This window comes from Xiphophorus couchianus, chromosome 12, assembly GCF_001444195.1.
Source record: "Xiphophorus couchianus chromosome 12, X_couchianus-1.0, whole genome shotgun sequence".
Taxonomy (NCBI): Eukaryota; Metazoa; Chordata; class Actinopteri; order Cyprinodontiformes; family Poeciliidae; genus Xiphophorus; species Xiphophorus couchianus.
In genome coordinates this window covers 31,464,866-31,485,493 of record NC_040239.1, presented here as the reverse complement: position 1 = coordinate 31,485,493, position 20,628 = coordinate 31,464,866, and the positions used below count along the sequence as shown (strand labels likewise).

General features: G+C 37.9%; 1 long non-coding RNA gene across 1 annotated transcript in view; it reads right to left on the bottom strand.

The window, feature by feature from the left end:
* Positions 1–2,590: 2,590 nt before the first annotated feature.
* LOC114155025 (uncharacterized) overlaps positions 2,591–20,628 on the bottom strand; it is a 62,731-nt gene continuing 44,693 nt past the window's right edge. The window contains exon 4 of the long non-coding RNA XR_003597662.1: positions 2,591–2,658. This is a non-coding gene — a long non-coding RNA (uncharacterized LOC114155025). The remainder of the gene's footprint in view (positions 2,659–20,628) is intronic.

Genomic DNA, 20,628 nt, shown 5'->3' with positions numbered 1-20,628 from the left:
ACTGTTTACTCTGAAACTAGAGATGCTGAAACTACATCTCTAGTTTCAGCATTTTCATTTTCCTCAGCTATTGCTTTATCACTAATATTATTGCTATTACAACAAATATAATACAAAATGCAAAACAGGACCCGTATGTATACTGTAATTGGGTGAAGCTTCTGAATTGTAACAAGGGGTAATCTTTTTAGACCAACTTATTTGCAAGAGAGTTCCTGTCTGGAGAAAGAGGAGAAAAAAACTTTCAGTTTGATGGTTACAGAAGAGAAAATACTTGTCCCCTGCAGACGTTAGAAGCTTACTTACTTAAAAACAATACTGTGTCCACCTTTTGCAGTTTCATTTTACTATGAAGAGACAGAATATCACGGAAAACAAGCCAGCTGATTTGTCACTGGGTGACTCAGATTAGTTAAGTGCCCATATGCAGATTACTATCAACTAATTATGAATGCTATTCTTTACTTCAGCAGGTCATGTCTTTAAAGATCACCATCACACAAAGTAAGTTTACTCTACTTTCTTTCGGTCACCAGGAGAACAGGAACACTGGACATCAGTTGGAATGGGCTACAGAATCTGAATCATTGTCAAAATGGCACAAAATTTTATTAGAAAATGGAGGAAATGTAAAATGACCATCAGTTGCTCTGAGTCTGGAGATCTCCCCTCAATAATTATGAGAAAAACAAGTTCACAACAACTGGAGGAGTTTATTGATCTGAAGCTGGTTGGGAGCACAGTCATCAAGTATACAATGTTCCCAATCTAACTAATGGGAACACTGTACTGCATGCTATTACATTGAAAGGCATGTCTAAAGTTTGCCAGTGAAGTTTTAGTGGTTCAGACAAAGCTTGGGAGAAATAATTTTCTTATCAAATGATATCAAAATAAAAGTTCTTGGTGTAAAGAATGTTTATTCTTATAAGTTTGCTTATATAAGAAGAAAAGTGACAGTATGAGCTAAACACTACAATTCGTACATTTATTAAGCATGAAGTGGAAAACTTTGTTTCAGACTTTTTTGTCTGATAAGTTTACATAAAGACTTTGCTACACTGAAGACCCAACTAGAAGAACCCTTTTCTCTTATCAAGAATGTATTACATGGGTTGTGGGTGGGTCTTCTGGGTGACAATGTCCCAAAACCTAGTAAGAAATGTAATAAAGGAACGGCTAAAGATGAAACACATTAGATTACAGCCAGTCTCTGAACCTCAACTATACTGAAAGGATTGTGGGAAGTTAAAACTTTTGCCTAACAAGTGGGAGCAAGAAAAACCTAAAGAATTTAAAAACTTATCGAAGGAGGAGTGGGTCTAAATCTCTCCTGGAGAGACGGTCTGGAGACCTGGTGACCAAATAGATAAAACATTTTACCAACGCTCTTGTTTTGTCTGTCAAGTTCTGTCATGTTTTGCTTTGGGATCAAAGACCCACTTATCTTAAAGATCTGAAAATCCATGTTTTTAACTATAATGCAGTTCTTTTTTATTTTGGTTATTTTGGAATTTGGTTAATTGTCTGTCTCTCCATATAAAACTCAAACTACCAAAAAAAATAGACTTAATTTCTTTGTCTTTGAGCAAATGTGATAAATCAGCAAAAAATCTCAGGAGATGATAAGGAGTTAATGACAGAAAGGAAAATAGTGTCAAAGCAAACACTGCTTTAGCCATGTTCAGGATGTCCTTCCAGTTAATTCCCATGTCTTTAATGTAACAGTCTGTGGCAATAATACTATAACAGTATTTGATTAGAATTTCTCAGCTCGTGAAGAAGAAAATTCATTTTTACAGGGGGAAAAAATGCGGTTGAAAAAAAATTGAGTACAGTCAAAAAACCATACTTTTATTCATAGTTTGGGTTTGGCTTGTCCTGTGTCTTGTAGTCAGGAGCGACTTTATATCTGGTTTTTTTTGTGTCCTCTTCATGTTGTATTTTTGACATATACATTAAATAATAATTCATACTGACAGACGTAAACCAATGATAAAACATCACTGTCTGCAGCCATGAGGAAAGCTAATATAAAGCTAATATAAATGAATTGCAGGCAGACCTTCTTGGCGTTACTGGTGCTTGTCTATCACCCTGGATTTACACTGCATGCGTCTCCGCTCTGCTGTGCTCTTCACTGGCAGAGTGCAGCTCTTCCCGACCAGACACACCTCACGTTTGAAAATTTCTAAATAAATGTAACTTATACTCCAGTGAGTCTTATGTTCTTTTTCCTGTTTACAACATTTTTTTGACTGATGCCACTTGTGCTCGGAAGGGTTAGGGTTAGTCCAGTCCAGAAAATATGGTTGCCTAGCCAGGGTTGGCTACAGAGTCGGTACATGTTATTAAAGCCAAGTAGGTTCACGCATTGCAACAAGGTCATGAAGGAGAGAAGGGACAGAGCAATGGATCTGAAAATGGTGTGAGATCTTCCATGTTGAGATTATTAAACAACTATTTCAAATTGCTAATTATGGTTGTAAAATAGCAGTGAAAATAGTAGTGAAATTGGTGATGGCAGCAGTGAAAAAAACACAAAGAATTCCAGGTTATTCCAAATTTTGTTGGTATCTTAAATAGCTTTCATCTTGCAGCTCTTCAGAAAAACACAAAAGAATTTTTACTCACCCAGGTTACTTTCATTAATTGCATCTGTGGAAACAGAAACCAAAGTTTTATCAATAAACATGATCATCAGAGTCAGAATGTCTGGCCATACTTTAACTATGAGACTGAACAATTATTCACCAGTGATGTTATGTCTATGTGCTTAGCTGGAAAACTTTCTGACATGCAGAGGCCTGCACTGGAAAAAGAAACAGGTATGCATACTGAACCCAGATCAGGATCACACTGATGCTAGCAGACCACTGTTAGTGTGGGTGTATCGCCAACGTTCTAGAGTTCATCTATCGCAACAAAAACAAACAAAACAAAAAAAACAAGATTTCTCCTAGATCTAGAAAGAGGCAGGTTTGACTCACTGGCATTGTAACTGGAATTAACTTTAGTGTTTGGATGTTGGTTGTACTTCAGTTCTTTTACAATAAACTAAATGTGACTGTTTTCTTGAATTGGAGAAGATTCATTCTCACTTTCATTCACAGTGTGCTGATATGTTGGAATTGACTGGACCAAAGAGTAAACTAGACTGCACACACACAGGCCATTAGGTCATAAGGACCTTGCCAACATACTCATATTCATACGATGTGTGGGTGAGAGGAGCCACAACAATCTCACAAAGCATGTCATCAAAACAACTATATGTGTGTGTGTGTGTGTGGGGGGGGGGTGCGTGTTTATGTATGTGTGTATATAAGTAATTAGCAAAAAACCAGAGGGAATAGACCCAAAACATTATAAGTTTAGGTCTTTAGCTAAGCTAACTTGGTTTACTGTAGACAATTTTCACATCTCTGTTTTTCACAAACAACACAACATCAAAAATAAATCCGCAGACAGGTATTTGACGCTTCCAAACTGAAAACATGATTTTCTGCTTTCCACCGGAGTCTGCAGTGGCCCCTGTGGAGCTATGCTGAAAACAACAAAGAGTATCAGTGCAAATAAGAAAAATTTTCATTTTTTTTTCCAAAACTGCAAATTTTATTGTGCTTAAACAAACAAAACAACTAAACCATGCCTACTGAAGCAGAGAGGAAGAGAAATAGAGTTAATAACAATGAGATCTGTGATCCAGAGCCCAGTGTGTAGCTTGTGAATGATATCCTGCATTGGATGTATAAATATCCATCACAGTTTCACAAATTACAACTGTGACCTAACTGCTGCCTCAGCTCACAAAACTGCCCCCCTCCACACTCAGGAGGGCTCTGCGTTCAACTTAAGCTTTGCTCTACACAAACTTGTTTACTCCCACAGCAGCAACACAACTGACCAATCTGCTGCTGGTGTAAAAGAGGCAGCTGAGCATTCTGGATCCTCATGAACAAATCTGAGTCCAGAGGTCTGTTTCACAAAGTAGGATAACAAAATCCAAGATAAGAGATAAAGCCAGGTTTGACATAGCGCCATCAGTTCATCCTGATTGCCAAACACGGTTTAGTAGGTGCAGCTATGTCGAGCCAGACTTAAGTAATCCAAACACGGTTTAGTAGGTGCAGCTATGTCGAGCCAGACTTAAGTAATTCAGGTGAAAGCAAGTCTACATACATCTTCAAGAGATCATGAAACTGATGATCTCACAGATCCACTGATGCTGCGCTAGAAAAATTGTGTGCATAAAATGAACATCTTTTGATGCAGTATTATGAGGAATTGAAAATCATCATACTCAATAAAAACTGCTATGCAACAGCAAACAAAAGTAGATTGAATGTGTAATTAGCCCAAAATATACATTTTTAACTAAAAAAACATAATAATCATACATGTTATTTGCTAAAATAAACAACTTTAACCTAATAAATGACCAGTGGAAACCAAAAGGACCTTGCCAACATACTCATATTCATACGATATAACGTGAATCTGACAGCAGTCATTTATGTCGCTCTTTTTTTGTTGCACATCTTTTCGATATTCATACAGAAAAAACATGAGTTAATCCAAGTTTATTTGTATGACACATTTCACCAACAAGGCAGCTCATAAAAACCCAAAGTCATAAGAGACACCACACAGCCAACAATTCAAACATTACATTTTGAAATCCCTGTTCTTTATGTAAGATTTGACTCTATTGAGTACTGGACCAGAGAGATCAAGATTAAATATAAGACAACAGGTCAAGACTATATAAGAACATTTTTGCAGTACCTGGAGAGTATGTGGATAAAAAAGTTTACTAAAATGTGCAAATGACTTGGACTAACAATGTATAAGGTCCCTGCCTATGTTGCTTTAAATTTGTTTAACCTATAGTAAACTTCCTGTTTGAGTTGGGATGCTTTTATATTAGCGCAAAGACAGTTTGGCTTTAATTAAAAGACAGAAGATAAGTTGAAACAGAGCTTATAAAATGTATATTACTAGCAGCAGAAAACTGTGCTTCTTTTATTTATATGCCAAAACTAAAGTTAATTTACAATGTAAATGTTGTATTAAGTCTCATTAAAATTCATCAGTGAAGTATGTAAAGAATGTTACAACTAATGTTACTTCACTTGATTACAAAACATTTGTTTCTTTATCAGTCATTTCTATAATCACTTGATCACTGCAATAGTCTATTAAAGGCCTTTCTGTCAAACTAGAACAGACATCTTCAGAAACACAATCAAACAGTAACATAGTCCATATGGATCATTTTAAATTTAATAATGGTATTTTCTACAATCAAAAAGGTAAAATAATTATAGTGCTTGACTGAGTACTAAAATAAAATGAGGTATTTTAATATGTGATAGTGAAGACAGAAGCAGACAGATAAGACAGAATCACAGATAAAGCTCATTGGTTTCTGATTGGTGTGAGCGCTGACTGAACAGATGAGGCTCCGGGCTTAACGAAGCCTGGTTGTTAGCCTGGTCTGGGGCAGGCTGGCTGCACAAGACAAATCACCATGGTAACTTATGCGCGACTGCTTTTGTAGAACCGAATCAAGGTTTAATTAAGCCATGATAACCCGAAAGTCTTGGCTTAACCTGCTATGCTAGTTTTGTAAAACAGGCCTCTGAGCTTTTTTATGATTATTTACAACAACCATTAAGAGGAAAATAAGCATCTCACGTACCACCACCATCATCCCGATAGATTGAGTAATAAAATATCCAAAAGTTCCAGTCCTCTTGGTCTACTTACATCTTTTTGTGGTGGTATTTTTAGGATTGCATTAAGTTCTACAAAATAAATACACGCCTAATATTAACAGCACACATCAAGTCAAAGATTTCTTGCTATAAAAGCAAGAACAGTTACTGACAACCCCTAAACCTAGATCACTGTGTATTAATGAAAATGTGTAACAAAAGTATATTACAGTTCTACGAAAGTCATGCCACAAGTACGATTTCTGAGTTTTATTAAAAAAATAAAGCCAAGTCAAACATAGAAACTGTGCATGTCTGAATTGTTAACAGCTGCATTTCCATTACAAATGTACACCAAGCATTATTTATATTCTGCTAATGTTGAAAAACAAAATTTGGCAATTACAGTGTTTCCATGAAATACAAAATGAAATTAAAATCACACATCAATAAGTTTGTTCAGGCAGTAAGTCAATAAAAACCATGACGCCATCTTCCTCTAACCACTTTCTTTTGTCCTCTGTCCTTTCTGTCAATACAAAGTAGTACTGCAGTTTTACAAAATATACAAATTTTGATATAGCCAAAAAACCACCTCACCATAGTGCAAAAACATTTAATCAAAAAACATGTTGTTTTTGTTTTTTTCCAAATTGGCATTTCACTGGAGCATATTTATTTTTGTAATTCCAATTTGCACAATTTTATGTGCAAATTTGACATAAAACTTTACATGATAAAACCTGTAAACACTGACCATTTATGGTCAATGGAAACGCAATCACTATTTACAGGATGTCTAACAAACCACCACAACTGCCTTATCAGATTCATCTTAGGGGTCTGTGCTTTCCTCATCAGCAGCATACTGAAATTTTTCTGACATCCTCACACCGAGCGCCGAGAGCCAGGGCAGCCTTACACGGCAAAAAATGGTGACATCACTTAAACAAGAGCTAAACAAAAATAGGCCACAGCTGTTTGGATCTTTAGGCTACAAATTAGACTCAATATGTCACCCACAATCACATCACATGAAGGACCGACTGAGGGAGCCGTCTCCACTGCAACGGGCTGCTGTTGCTGCTTTCTGCTCGCTTCCGCTCTCTGCTCCGTTTTCCACACATGCAAGCAGAGCTCATGCTAATTTGTGTTAGACGAACACTGAACGACGGAGGGAGCATTGGTGGGGAATGGATGAATTATGGAGTGATTTAAATAATGAATAGGCCCCTTTTTAACCATACGAAAAGCCCTGTAAGAGAGGGAGGGGGATCAGGGAGGTGATGGGACACTTTGTGGAAAACACAATCTCAAAACAGAACTGGGGCTTATGAATTATACCTTACTGGGTCCATTATTGCTTATCAAAGCATCAAATGAATTATTCCATCCATGCCCTGCCGCAGTTCTACTTCCTAGGGAAACCAGAAGCAGCGACTGATGCTTCCCCGTGTACACATCTGGAAATAAAGATGAAACACCTGGGAGGAATCACATGGCTGTCAGCACACAAACATTAAGCTTCCAGCCTTTTATGATGCACGCACTACACTCACATTAAAAGAGTAAGAAAACTAAAAGCAAATCTTACGTTTATCTTATTAGATACACATACAGTAATCCGAAGTGGAAACGGGCACGGCAAGAGACAGTCGAGGAAAGAGGATGACTGTGAATGATCAAAATGTCAAATCTGTAAGTTTTTTTCTATGAACTTATGACTTGGATCAGTATGAAATATAATGGTTATTAAAAGTATTGAATCGTTTTACATGATAAAACCTGCAAGTTATTCTAGATGTAGACATGACCATCTGAGAACATTTTTGTAATTCCTTGATGAATTATTGATGCTTTATACATTTATTTGGGTAATTAGCGCATAAAATTGCAATTAAGTGCTTAAGTAAAAGCTTGAGATGATCAGAATCAACCCCACGATAAACATGGTGAACTTCCCTGGCGCTAGGATCCCCACAAATTTCTCATTGTGTAGAAAGAAAAAAATGAACAGGTGATAAATGAAACCAGCTCGATCCACAGCTTTACACTGAAAAAGACAATATTTATGCTATTGAAACTGTAAGAATTATTGTATTATGTTCTAATCTATGGAAAAAATGTCAATTAACATGGTTTAAACCATGTCTCCAAGTTTTTCAAGCTCAGTCTTTTTCAGGCTAATCTAAAAATAACTAATGCTGCACTGATCTAGCTGTGTAGAGTCTTTTTTTAATCCCCAACTCTAATAGGAAAAACACTTTAACAGTTTATACAGATTTAAGAAAAATCTGATTGCTGCAGACAGCCAGCAATAATCATTACTTAAGTGCATGTACACAGAGTCATGGAGCCTAAAGCACTATTTTCTGCAGTAAGACATGCACAGCAAATTGATGAGTTAAACCACAAGCTTATAATCGCAAGCTGCTTCACACAGCAAGAGCAATTTATCACAGGGGGCTTTTCATGTAAAGGAGAAAATATTCTGACCAATTAACCAGATATAAGATAACTTTACATCAGTTCCAACAGCCCTGACCTTCACGGTTTGCAACAAAAAAAGTTGAAGGGAAAGACTAAAGTAGAACCAACTGAGGAAGCAGTGTGTCTATCAGTGCACTGAGACACCTACAGCCACTGAGTGCTGTTTATGTTTGGTCTGAACCTGCAACAGTATCTGAGGCCCAGGTTGGGGTTTCACTTCTCAGCTTGGGATGTCCTTTCACCCTTAGGTTTAGCAGAATAAAGAAAAGTGGGGGGAGTTTAGAAGGGTCACATTGCTGCTCACCCTCATATTGCCTATACTGGCTCCATCCTGACATCCAACCCCTCAGAAGTCACTCTGCTCAAAGTGAAGGTCAAAGAGCTGAGGAGGGTGCAGTGAAACCCCTGATCAAAGTCCAGCAGCACCTAAAGGAATCAGAGCCCTCCAACTGGTTTTCAACTGTCATTATTGTAAATTCATGTTTCAACAACTTGTGACTGTAAGGTTTCAATGCAGATCGGCACCTGCACTATGCAAACAACAAGAGAGTAATACTTACAAGTTCAATAAACCAAAAGTCCCCTCCTGGTTCTAAACAAAAACGCCTCTTCCATCAGACTCCATTTACACCAGACCACTGCCTGGAAACTGTCGGCATTTTTGGATGTCAATTTTGGAAAGGTTCAACATTTAGACGGCACTTTGAATCCACTGTAGTTAACATGCCAGGCCACTAGATGGCGATGTAATTTTAGCTCGTCACTGCACACGGTTTTGACCATTGGCTTCCATATCTTTGTAAACAGTAACATGTCTCCCAAAAACGAAGTGCTCATGTAACATGTAGCTCATCCATCCATGCATCCATTTTCTTTCACTTATCCAGTCTTGGGTCGCAGGGGTTGCAGCCCAAGTAGGGAGGCCCAGACTTCCCTCTCCTCAGCCACTTGGGCCAGCTCCTCCTGGGGAATCCCCAGACCAGCCAAGAATCACAGTCCCTGTAGCTGGGACCTGGGTCTTCCCCTAGGTCTCCTCCAGGAGGAACCTGGGTCACTTCACAAGGGAGGCGTCTAGGAGGCATCCTAACCAGATGCCCGAATGACTACAACTGGCTCCTCTCGATATGAAGAAGCAGCGGCTCTACTTTCCTGTTATCTGCCCGTGCATGTGGGCTTTCACACCTGTGAAGTACTTCACACCTCAGCAACAGGTGACATAGAAAAGTTTCACTCAGAGACTACTATTTGTGTGGGGGGGGGGGGGAATCTATTTCACATCAGATCGAAATGTTAACACATTGATTGATCAACAAAAAACAAATAGTATATCTATTTCAGTATGGTTTAGTTCCAGTTAGTTTTCCCCAATTATTTACTGTTTTTATTTATTTAGTTAAAGAAAATGTTTTCTCAATTTCAGTTTTTTAGCTAAGTATAGTAACCTTAGTGTGGATCGAAACAAAAATGCTACGGTTTAACTGAAGAGCAACTCCATGTAAACGTGGCTGAACTGAGCAGAGAATCTATTGGGCTGATCCAGCAGGAGGCAGAGTGGAGCCCTCACTACTCTACCTCTGTGGTGAGGGCAGAGTAATATGCTCTGTAGTTAGCGAGCAACTTTATCCCTAGCCACCTGTCAGAGCTGTTACTGTCCTTAAATGTTTTGCTCAATTCTTGCTTCTTTCCAGTATTGATGCTTCTTATTAGTGCAGCCCTGGCCTGCCTTGAGGATCTGACCTGAAGGTTCTGTACAGCCTCTTGACAGTATTATCGGTTGGAAATGGTGATTGTCCTTTGTCACGACATGGTGACGATGAACAATGCTACAGTTGACAAGGTTTCCCCAGTGTATTAAAAGCCTGGTGGACCACCAGACTTTATTTGCCCCCCCCAGACTCTCCCCTACTTCCCCTTGGCCCACAAAGCAAAGTGGCTAAGTGTTATTTGTTTTTATTTTAAATAGGTTTCTTTATTCACCATTAGCCCCAGACTGCATCAGTGTTTGCTGTGCTCCGCACTTCACTGGCAGAATGGAGTCGTTCTTGAAAAACAGGTTTATAGATGATGCGGTGAATTGAGTGCAAAACCATGGGCATTGCACCAATCACACCATAAGCGCCTTTGAACTGTCGCGGCTGCATCTCTGAAGTTCTGAACCTCAGCGCTGATTACACGTGCCACCTTTCACTTCAACTAGACTACCTGAAAGGTGTTCTTGCAAAGCAAGTTCACCTGTATCGGTATATGTTTTAATCCTGTGTGAGGACTCTTTTTCTTCAGAGAATAATACTTCACCAAGGTAGGCATCAAGTTTAAAAGCCACAGCGCTTGTTCTGCTTGTGTATATAACCTGTAGTCGCACTTTTATAGGCGAGTGTTAAGTGAGCATTGGAGTGAGAATGATATATCTGTGTGAAAAAAATATGTGTGGCATGTGCATTAGGTCCTCACATATGCAAGATTGGAAGATCAGAAAAAATTGTCTCATAAAGCCCAGGTGACCAAAACAGCCTGTGGTGGTTATTGAAAAGTCAGCAGTCACAAAACGGAAAAGATTGGTCCCCAATAGTATCACATGAATTAAATGTTCCTGTTTGTCCTTCAAATCCAGCAGAGAGATGCCTAGTGCAGCAGCTCTCATCATGCAGGGCCGGTCCAAGGTGGTGTGGGGCCCTTGATGAGAAGGTTAATGTGAGCATACACACTCATCTAATACCAATGCTAAGCCCAAACACAACAAATGCAGAAAAATAACTCAATTTCAACTATTCAAATATAAAAGTTTAAAAGAAATTATAAATTAATTAAGTTCAAGTTCCTGCTGCCTTGATATCATACCCACAACTTTCCTTAAGAAAATCCAGCCTGTCATTGCATCTGATCTGATTCATATAGTAAACTCATCCCTGTCATCAGGTGTTTTCCCCCACAGGCTTTAAAAGCAGAAAATAAACAATCTGGAAAAACCACTACTGTAGAACTTCAGGCCAATCTCCAACCTTCCATTCATCAGCAAAATTATTGAAAAATCAGTTTCAACAGTTACATAGCTTTCTAACTACAGCCAACCACTTTGATGTGTTTCAGTCTAGTACTCACCACCATACTGAGACTGGCTGATAATCTGCGTTATGTAATACTAACCCGTCAAATTTTTTTAGATTGAACGCACAGGTTAACACGTCATCATTTATGGTCCTAGTTTGTATGCGATTTGTACAATATGCATTTACAGAACATGCAATGAAAGAAATAAGTGTTGAGTCACACAACCGAGGTTGTGCTGAAAGAAATTATCCCAAATATCCTGCAATTATGATATTCCACAATGGGCCAAAAGTCTCAATACATTTATGGCTGATTTGGTTTTAAATACTACTGCAAAAGTTCATTATAAATGCAGAGTTGATATTTATGGCGAGATCAGGCCTTCAACACAAGGTAGATGGATGGAATAAATATACATTTGGCAGAGGAAAGCAAAACAAAATTCTATTCCAGATTATGTAAAATCCACAGGAATTTTGTAGGGCTCCACACTATTGGTGTTTGCAGTGTTAATGTGGCAATAAACTGCTTGGAATGCAACATTTGCTAACTTTTATCAGGGCTGCACAATAAGGGAAACATGCAGAAGTGATACTACTGCTGAAAATTGTCAAGGCAAAAGCAATTATGATTTAGCAACATTTTCTTTTGGCTCTTTTCTTCCTTTAACTTTACATAAAGGCCCCACAACACAAAATCTACACTTTCATATTAACATGAAGAGATTTTTGAAATATTGTATTCTGAGAAATTTTATATCAAAGTAATGCTTTGGGATTGCACTATTTCTCACACGGATAGTGTGACAGCATTTACAATTAGATCTATTGTGCAGTATTGCCGATTCTACTCCCACAGTCAGGAATTCTTGCTTTCCTGAAAACCCAATAGTATAGACAGCCTGTTGGCTGGAACTTCACTGCAGCAGAGATCCACACCACATGACAGTGCTAAAGCTGCTAAAAGTTACAAGAAAGATGTTTCTTTTGCTGCATGACAGACCTGAACTAGGTTCTATAAAACCTGTTTAGTTTGTGTGACCTAGTTTTTGAGTAGGAAGAGTATATGCGTCTCATACTGTATACTTTGACATCTATTCACACTCTGAAGCACCTTCCGAATTGAAAATCTGTAGCATTTCCACAAACACAATTCTGAATGACATTGCTGAAATGAGGGGAATTTTTTTCCATTTAGCTAGCATTTGGAAGTGTTTCATCTTATTGCTAAAATGACAGCTTTTAATGCTGCTGCATTTATAAACCGTTCCTCTTATCAGCGCTCCCCCCCAGACACTTGATGGAATTTGCCATCGCACAATGGTTGGAAAATACACTTCAAAGGCAAGACGCATCTAATCTCCTCCACTCTGCACATTGCAAATTTGCTGTGGTAATAAGATCCTGCCTTCCCCAGCGTTCTTAAGGATCTGAACGAAGGATGAGAATTTCATCTCTCTTTTGCTCTCTCTCCTTCTGTTTCTTTCCGTATTGCTTCCTTTCAGCATGGCATAGCAAAAGAAGTGTGTTGGGCACAGTGCTGCAGTTAAGAAGAATTTCTGCAACAGAAAAATACTGCATAAACGTTGGAACCCATCCCATCCTTATGTAAAAGCCCTAATTTTACAGCTTTATTCTACACACACACACATAAGAGACACAACTGACAACACAGCACAGTGACCTAGTTTCTATGTGGCCCAGAAAGATCAAGCATGACTCCCTCAGAACAGCTATAGGCACAAAAACCTGGTTCAGCTCTTCAGACCAGTACACATCAGCAAGCATCCAGGATACCCCTCACACTGCAACGGGGCGTTGTGGCTGCAAAACCACAACTTGCATATCAGAGATGTGCTACAGATTCTGAGTTAGCTTCACATCCTGTTCAGAGCCATGAGATGAGTGGAAAAGCAGAAGGGAATGGTGGCAGGTAACGCCGGAGGATGCTGCAACGCTGCCCTGTTCGACCCCACCGTCCCACAATCCATCGCTCCATCCCCACCAGGTTATCTTTATATGTGGGGAAGGTTATGGAAGGAGATGCTATCACAGTGAGTGCATTAGCACAACAAAGGAGTGTTTTAGAGACAAGCCCGGCAGAATAATTAGCTGATCTCTTCCCGAGATGCTGTGTTTGATACAGAACAACATGCTAATGTGAGGACACAGAGTTTAGTGTGAAAGGAGGAGATGATTTGCGTCATGGAAGAACAAAAAAGAGCCACTGAGAAATTATGGCTTTTCTGACTTGCTCTGATAGCTTGAAGCACTCCAGAAGGTTTTAACCTTGAAGTGCTAATTTCTGAAACATTTTTTTCACCTATGAGTGCAGTGAGGTTGCTGATTCAAAATCAAGATCGTTATGCTGCAATGTAACGACACTACTGTTTCACCACTCCAGTAGTACATGAGTATTCAATTAGAATTTAAAAAGGTCAGATCAGAGAAAAGTTTTTGAGGCCAAGGTCTGGAAAAATCACAATGTCTAACCATAAAGTGTGATACATATTTAATTAGCTTAGTAGTTGTATCAACATCTGCACACATATGATTCGTCAGTGTGTCAAATCAAATAAAGTCAGTGCAAATCATTTACTTTTTTTATAATATAGTGATATCAGTAAAGTCTCATTTATTGAATGAGAAGTAAGTTAACATTTCAAATGAAGAACATAACTAATTGTGTATGTTCACAAATATAGATCAAAACTGACATAATTAAATTATAAGCATAAATAGATATATTTTGTTTTTCCTTTTTCCTTGTTATATTTTAACATTTACTTGTCTCCTCTTTGTACTTTCATATGCATTTCTGCCTAATTATGCAAAGGAGGAGGGCGGTGTCTGAAGGCTCTACTTGGCTTCAAAAAAGATGTTGAGCAGTTTATCAGTGAGCTGAATCATGGCAACGTTGTTAGAAAAATGCTAAAATGGCTGACTTTACTATTTTTTCGTGCCTCTCCTCTGTCAGCCACCGCTGGGTGCACAATAATCTTAATTTTGGTGCTGACATTGTGTCATAAAAGGACAGTCAGTACCAGGAGTGGTTTTCTGCTGGATTATTAGAAGCCTTCAATCACCTGTAGCTTAGTGAGCAACAAATTCCAATAGCAACGTGTGTCAGGGCATGTAGTTCTGATCTTATCTGAAAAGGGAACTCTTTCTTCTTCAAAGGCTGACTGTGAGGCCAAGTAAAACAGTAAACATAATGCATGTGAGTCACCTGATGTGCAGACACCACCAGGTCTGTAGACAGTTCTGTTTTTTGGTAAATCTATTATTAGAATATTACAAGAAAGCTGTTTTTTGTCACTCGTTTCAGAAAGTGAAACTCATAGATTCATTACATTAGTGAAATATTTCAAGTCTTGATAATTGGCTTTTATGGATTATAACTCAAAATCCAGTATCAGGCTTTTTTCTATAGGGTTCAGGCCAGGCCAGTTTGTCCACCCATCAAACACAGTACAGCATGGTCACTGAACCAGCTTTACTACAAACCCCCATGGTCCATCCAGGCATTACTTTGCCTCCATGCCAGACCAACAGCCACCGCAGGGCAGCAAACAGATGCCCACTCCACCCAGTGTGATCACCAACCCGGTGCCAGCAGCCCCATGCTAAAGTGTCCTTTTTTTAAAATTTCCTTTTAACAACCCATCAACTCCACACTTAACTGAAATTTACAAAAACATTGTGGTAATTTATTTCAATCATTTAAACTCAAAAATTAATTTTTTAAGTGATAACTAAGTTGTTTTAAATGTAGAACAGGTTTTGGGGCATTTTGAGTGGTGATAAATATTTCAAATTTGTTCCATTGACTAATTTTTGGTTAAGTTGACCCTCTCTTATCTAAAATGAAAGCCCTATTGAGCGTAAACTGTTTATTGATCATTTCTGCCCATAATGTTTGTACATTATATATACAAATTACTTTTAAAAATAGTGCATCCAAATATTTTTTAATGATCCCCTACAGAAAACAAGTTGATGTTGCAAGAAACAAGCAGAACACCAATATGGTACACTATTTCTTTCCCCACCGTCTAAATACACAAACCTGCAGAAATAACAAGTTCTATTTTAGAGGTTTTAATGATTGTGTTTTTCATTACTCTGAGCAGTATACCTTTAGTGTCCATGACTTTTCCATTCCATGGCTTAGTTTATCAAGGCTGCAATTTCAGACCATCCAGGTGAACGTGAACGAACCCATAGACTTATTCAATGTTTGTGTTGATTGGTTTTGGATAAAGTGAGAAAACCTGACAGGTGGACAGTGCCAGAGAGCATAAGAAATTTGTCATCACGTAGATCTCCAATGCAGTTTAGACATGTATTTGTAAATCAGGAATTTGGTTAGAACAGGAGTTGTCAGGAGTTATGCATTCTATAAACAATGTAGTATTGGTTTAATAGGAAGTGAGATTATTAAATCTAAGTTTTAAAATTGTAAGGTTTTTGAGAGGTACTTTGGGGGATGAAGGCTAAGGAAGTTACTTATTACCTGTGTGTGTATTTTTTAATCTTAAATTTGTTCTGGGTGGTAGATTTCAGTTGGGCCTGTCCACATTAACTGGGTTTTTGTAGAGAAATACAGATCCTTTTTATATCGGTATTAGCATAAACTGTATGACATGGAACATCCAAAACACGTTCTATACATTTCTGATTCTTATTAATTAAAAATATTGAATCCCATATATCATTGTGCTTCCACTACCAGTTTGTGTTGGCATAACACATACAATCCTAAAGTGTAAGTTTAAAAAAATTATCTCTTTACATAATTTAGAATTACTGTGTAAATTTTGCTTCATACTATCAACCTGCCGGAGACAGTAAATGAAAATTAACCTTCATGGCTAAATCAGCTACATTTACATCACGTAAAGTGCTTATGTTAATTGATGTGTATTGTCCAGGTTTGAATACATAAACACATTAAATTAAAGTGGTTGTAATGTAAGAACATTTGCTAAATATTATTGGTATAAACACTTTTGCAATATCGTGTATCGCTATGACTTCTTTGTTCTTTAATGTTTAAGCAAACTTAATTCCTTTGTTAATGGTGCTGCAAGATAATCTTGACTTGCCAAATTCTGCTAAGGACACTGAGTCCATAATGGCTCCATAACAATGACAGTAGTGATTCCAGCAGCACCAAATGTGTGTAGATTTGAAAGCATATATATTTTTGAGAACCAGCAACATATTCACAGTGTTCACAGTGTAAAACAAAAAAACTCAAAGAAGCGAATGTCAACAATTCAACGGAAATACCCAACATGCTCATTGTTGGGTATTTCTCTATGCTCATTGCATTATACAGCATTTTGATTTTTTTTTAAAAATCAGACTGCACCAATGTCAATTTTACAAATGAGTGGAAACAATTCTACAGATGTTTCAAAGGTTTAAACAATAACTAGGGCAAGCAATAAAGAAACCTAACTAGATTTATTCTTCTTCTTTTATTTTCACTCCAGAAATTTGGTTTGAAATCACACCATGATAGTAAGAAGCCCTCTTTCCTTAAAACACCACTTCATTTGACTTAAAATCCAGGTGAGTAAACATCATCCTAGCTCCTTAAGAGGGGGCAATGAAAATGGATGGTTAGATTGACTCTGCAGTCTTGACATCTGCCAACTTATCCACTTTAATATCATCTCAGGATAACTAGGAGGCAAGCAGCATTTTGTTAAAGCCAAACAAAAGATTAGTGTGGCAGCGCGCTGCCAAGCGTAGTGTTGAACATTATCCAGGTCAGAGTGATTTAATCAGGTGTGAATGAAGGCATCAGGCCACGCTCCAGGGCCCGGTATGCCATCATCATTCAACGGGAGGAAAACTCACAGATGTAAATGTGGCCTTATTTTTGGAATAAAAAGTACAAGGAGATTTTGTTGGCTGTGTTTTCCATAGGAGCTCTATGAGGTACTCCCATTTCCAAAAACTGAAAAAATTAAATCAATATACTTAAAACACACTCATTTTAATTTTATCAAGTGCAGTATCTAAAAACCATTTACTATTTTTAAAGCATAAATAAAGTAGGAAAAGTGACCAAATTGCAAATCCAAAATAATGTAATCCAAAGATTATTTAAGTAGCTTTTAGCATCAGGTGACACTTATGTTTAAACAGCCCAACCTGCTGCTTTTCTACATGAAGGGTGTTTCCACACACAAAGTGCTCAGTCCATTTAAAAGAACCTCTGGTTCATTTTCCCCTTTAATGTAGTGTGTTGTATCCTACAACGGTGCAGACCTAAGAGTGGACTTTTATAGTATTTGCCATGATGAATTTCTTATAAGAATCTTGATTTATTATTATCATACTAATTAATGTGTAAAAAAAAACTGTATTGTTAAAATGGCTATTTTTGCTATTTTCTTTTATTCGTTTGTTTAATAAGCACATCAATAAATAGCATTTAACAATATGATTAAGTGCAGTGTTTGTGTGCAGATTACCGATACCATTTAGGGATCAGCTTATTTTGCAGCAGAGTCAGAGTCATTTCATTCTGAATATTGACAGATACAGAGCGCCGATCCAATACTTCAAAAATACATCTGAAAAATCAAGTTGTCACCAGATGATGGAAATGCCTAATCTGCATATTAGGTTATGTGTGATCCGGGCCATATGCAGAAAAATCCCATTGAGATTAAAAATATCTTTTGCATCACAATGGAATTTTTTGGCAAGGCAAATATGATTATAAATACTTCAAAAATTTAGAACTACAGTACCTCAATAGATTTATAAAATTAATTAATTAGCTTCAAATTAATGTAAATACTTACAGTACCTACAGTATATATAAATGAGTTTTGTGTAATATCAAAGTTAAAAGACAGTTATCAGAGGTGCATACAGTGAAGGACATGAATCAGTAACTGAGTCTGTGTAAATCAGATGCTGGGATTTATTTTGATGCGAGTTCCAGCTGAAGGGGAAAAAAAGCACATTAGTAGACATGAAAAACTATATTTACTGTAATTCAGAGCGGGGTCACTGGCAGCTTTCTGCATGAGTCCATTGCAACGTTCAAACTGAATGGAGTGGGTCTCCTCTCTGCTTCAGATGGAGGCGGCTCACAGCAGCTCTCACTGCAACTGCAGTTCTACCAAGTGCTTTCTCAGGTTTATTGGAGTCTTTAGCGCCAAAACGGGAAAGGTGCTAGATTTGTCTATAGTGACTTTTTTTTAAAAAAGAAAGTCACTGGATGGGTCTAAAAAGTCACTAAATAAAGCGACGTCGTTAAGTTGGCACCAGTGCTCCCAGTTGAAGCAGATGTCGTGTTCTGGTTTGCTTTACGGGTCACTGCTGCAAAATACAGCGCATGTGCTGTTTCAAGACAACCTGACACTATACCTCTACATAACCATAGATACTGTTATATTTCCATTTGCGTTTAGAGTAAATAAACGTACTGTATATGTCCAATCTCTGATCAGAATGTAACAGTGGATTCCAATCAAGTTTGAAACCACGTGATTTGGCCTGATTTCCATTCACAGAAATCTGATCAGATTGGGACATCCCTAACAAAAACTCACTTTTTATGTGGCAGGTGTGCAAAAGAAGCTTATTACTAAGATATATGTTTTTCAAGTGCAGGTTTAAGTTACAAACTAATAGGCTCATCGACTGATTCAGACCAAAGTAAATAAACTGTAGGTGTGTCCTATGTTCATCTCCATCTATAGCCTCATATGATAGAAAGCATCTTCAGAGATTTAAAATTGCTCTTTACAACCTGTATAGTGCAGTGCTCTTAGTAATATGCAAAACTCAAGATAGACAGGCAGGAGAGGCATAGGAGGAAAAGGTCTGTGTATATTCAGGCATTTATTGTTTTTTTTGTCTGAAATCAAAAATGAAAAAAAAAAAAAACACTAGCGTTTTCCTTTTTCGTTTGTTCAGTTATTAGAGCCAGCACACTGCATGAAGACCAAAGTTGCGTACAATTAATTTGATCATACATTCACACAGAAAGCCTTGTACTTTGACTTTCTGTGTCACTTTCTGTACAATCAGAAGCCAACAATCAGAAGCTGGCTTCTGATTGTAGCTGCTGTGTCAGAAAATGGCTAAGACGCCAATCCACATAATTTTTCACAAACTTGAGTATTTTTAACCCGCTCTCACTTAAAAGCTACAATTTGAGTTGTACAGATAGAAACTAGTGATCCGGTTGAAACCTTGGTGTAGTGATGAACTCTGACCTGAACCATTGGTCACATAGAGACAGTTACAAAGTCAGCCTTCTATCAGCTGACGAACATTTCCAGGATTACAGGACTAATGTCCCGGCAAGATATAGAGAAACTCATACATGCATTTATTTTTTGTCAAATTGATTACTGCAACATCAATCCTCCAGCTGCAGCTGATCCAGAACGCTGCTGCTGGTGTTCTCACTAAAACCAGGAAGGTAGAGCACATCACCCAGTTCTAAAGTCCTTCACTGAGAGAATAGACTTTAACTGCTGATCTTTTTTAAACCACTGAACCAATACATTAAAGATCTGTTGTTGTAGTTGTATCAACCTTCCATACCTCTCATGTCTTCTGGTTCTGGTCTGTTCTGCATCCTCAGAACCAGAACCAAACATGGAGAAGCAGCATTCAGCTTCTACGCATTACAAATTTGGAACAAATTCCAGAAAGCTGATATTTAAAGGAACACTGAGTTCACCCACAGTAAAGATCTGTCAAATGTGTTAGCCTACAATCATAGTAACACCACTAAACACTGTCACAAATTAAGAGGAACATCAAAACAACATGGAAAGATTGTGGCTCTTACACCGTTGTCCAAACAATAAATACTTCCTAAACAACATCCTTTGAACAAATGAGACCAATGGAGAGATGTTTGGCTATAATAAACCCCACAATGTTTTACTCCCTGCTCCCACAAAAAGCTTTTCAAGTATGAGTTAATCGTTGTTGAATAAATAACAACAGTGTTGTTGTTGCCATCTGTTGTGAGGTTTTGGTACACTTGAGGTTAGAGCAACTAATTCCAGAATCTGGTCAAAAGAGAAAGAGATGGTTTGAAGAAGGATGCAAATGTTCATTCAAAATTAATATCAGTTTAATAATCCAAAATAGTAATCACAAAAGAAATTATATGTCGGAACTCGCATCATTCAAGTATATTCAGTCATTGATGGTGACGCTGCGGGCAGGAAAGATCTCCTGTAGCAGTCAGTCTTTCAAAAAATCTGAAGAGGGCTCTGACTGAAGACTGCTGGTGTATGTCAGCTTCATGACTGTCATGTTAACAGCTCAATATCTGTGCAGCAGATTCAATATTTCACAGCAACACGTCCTGGGTG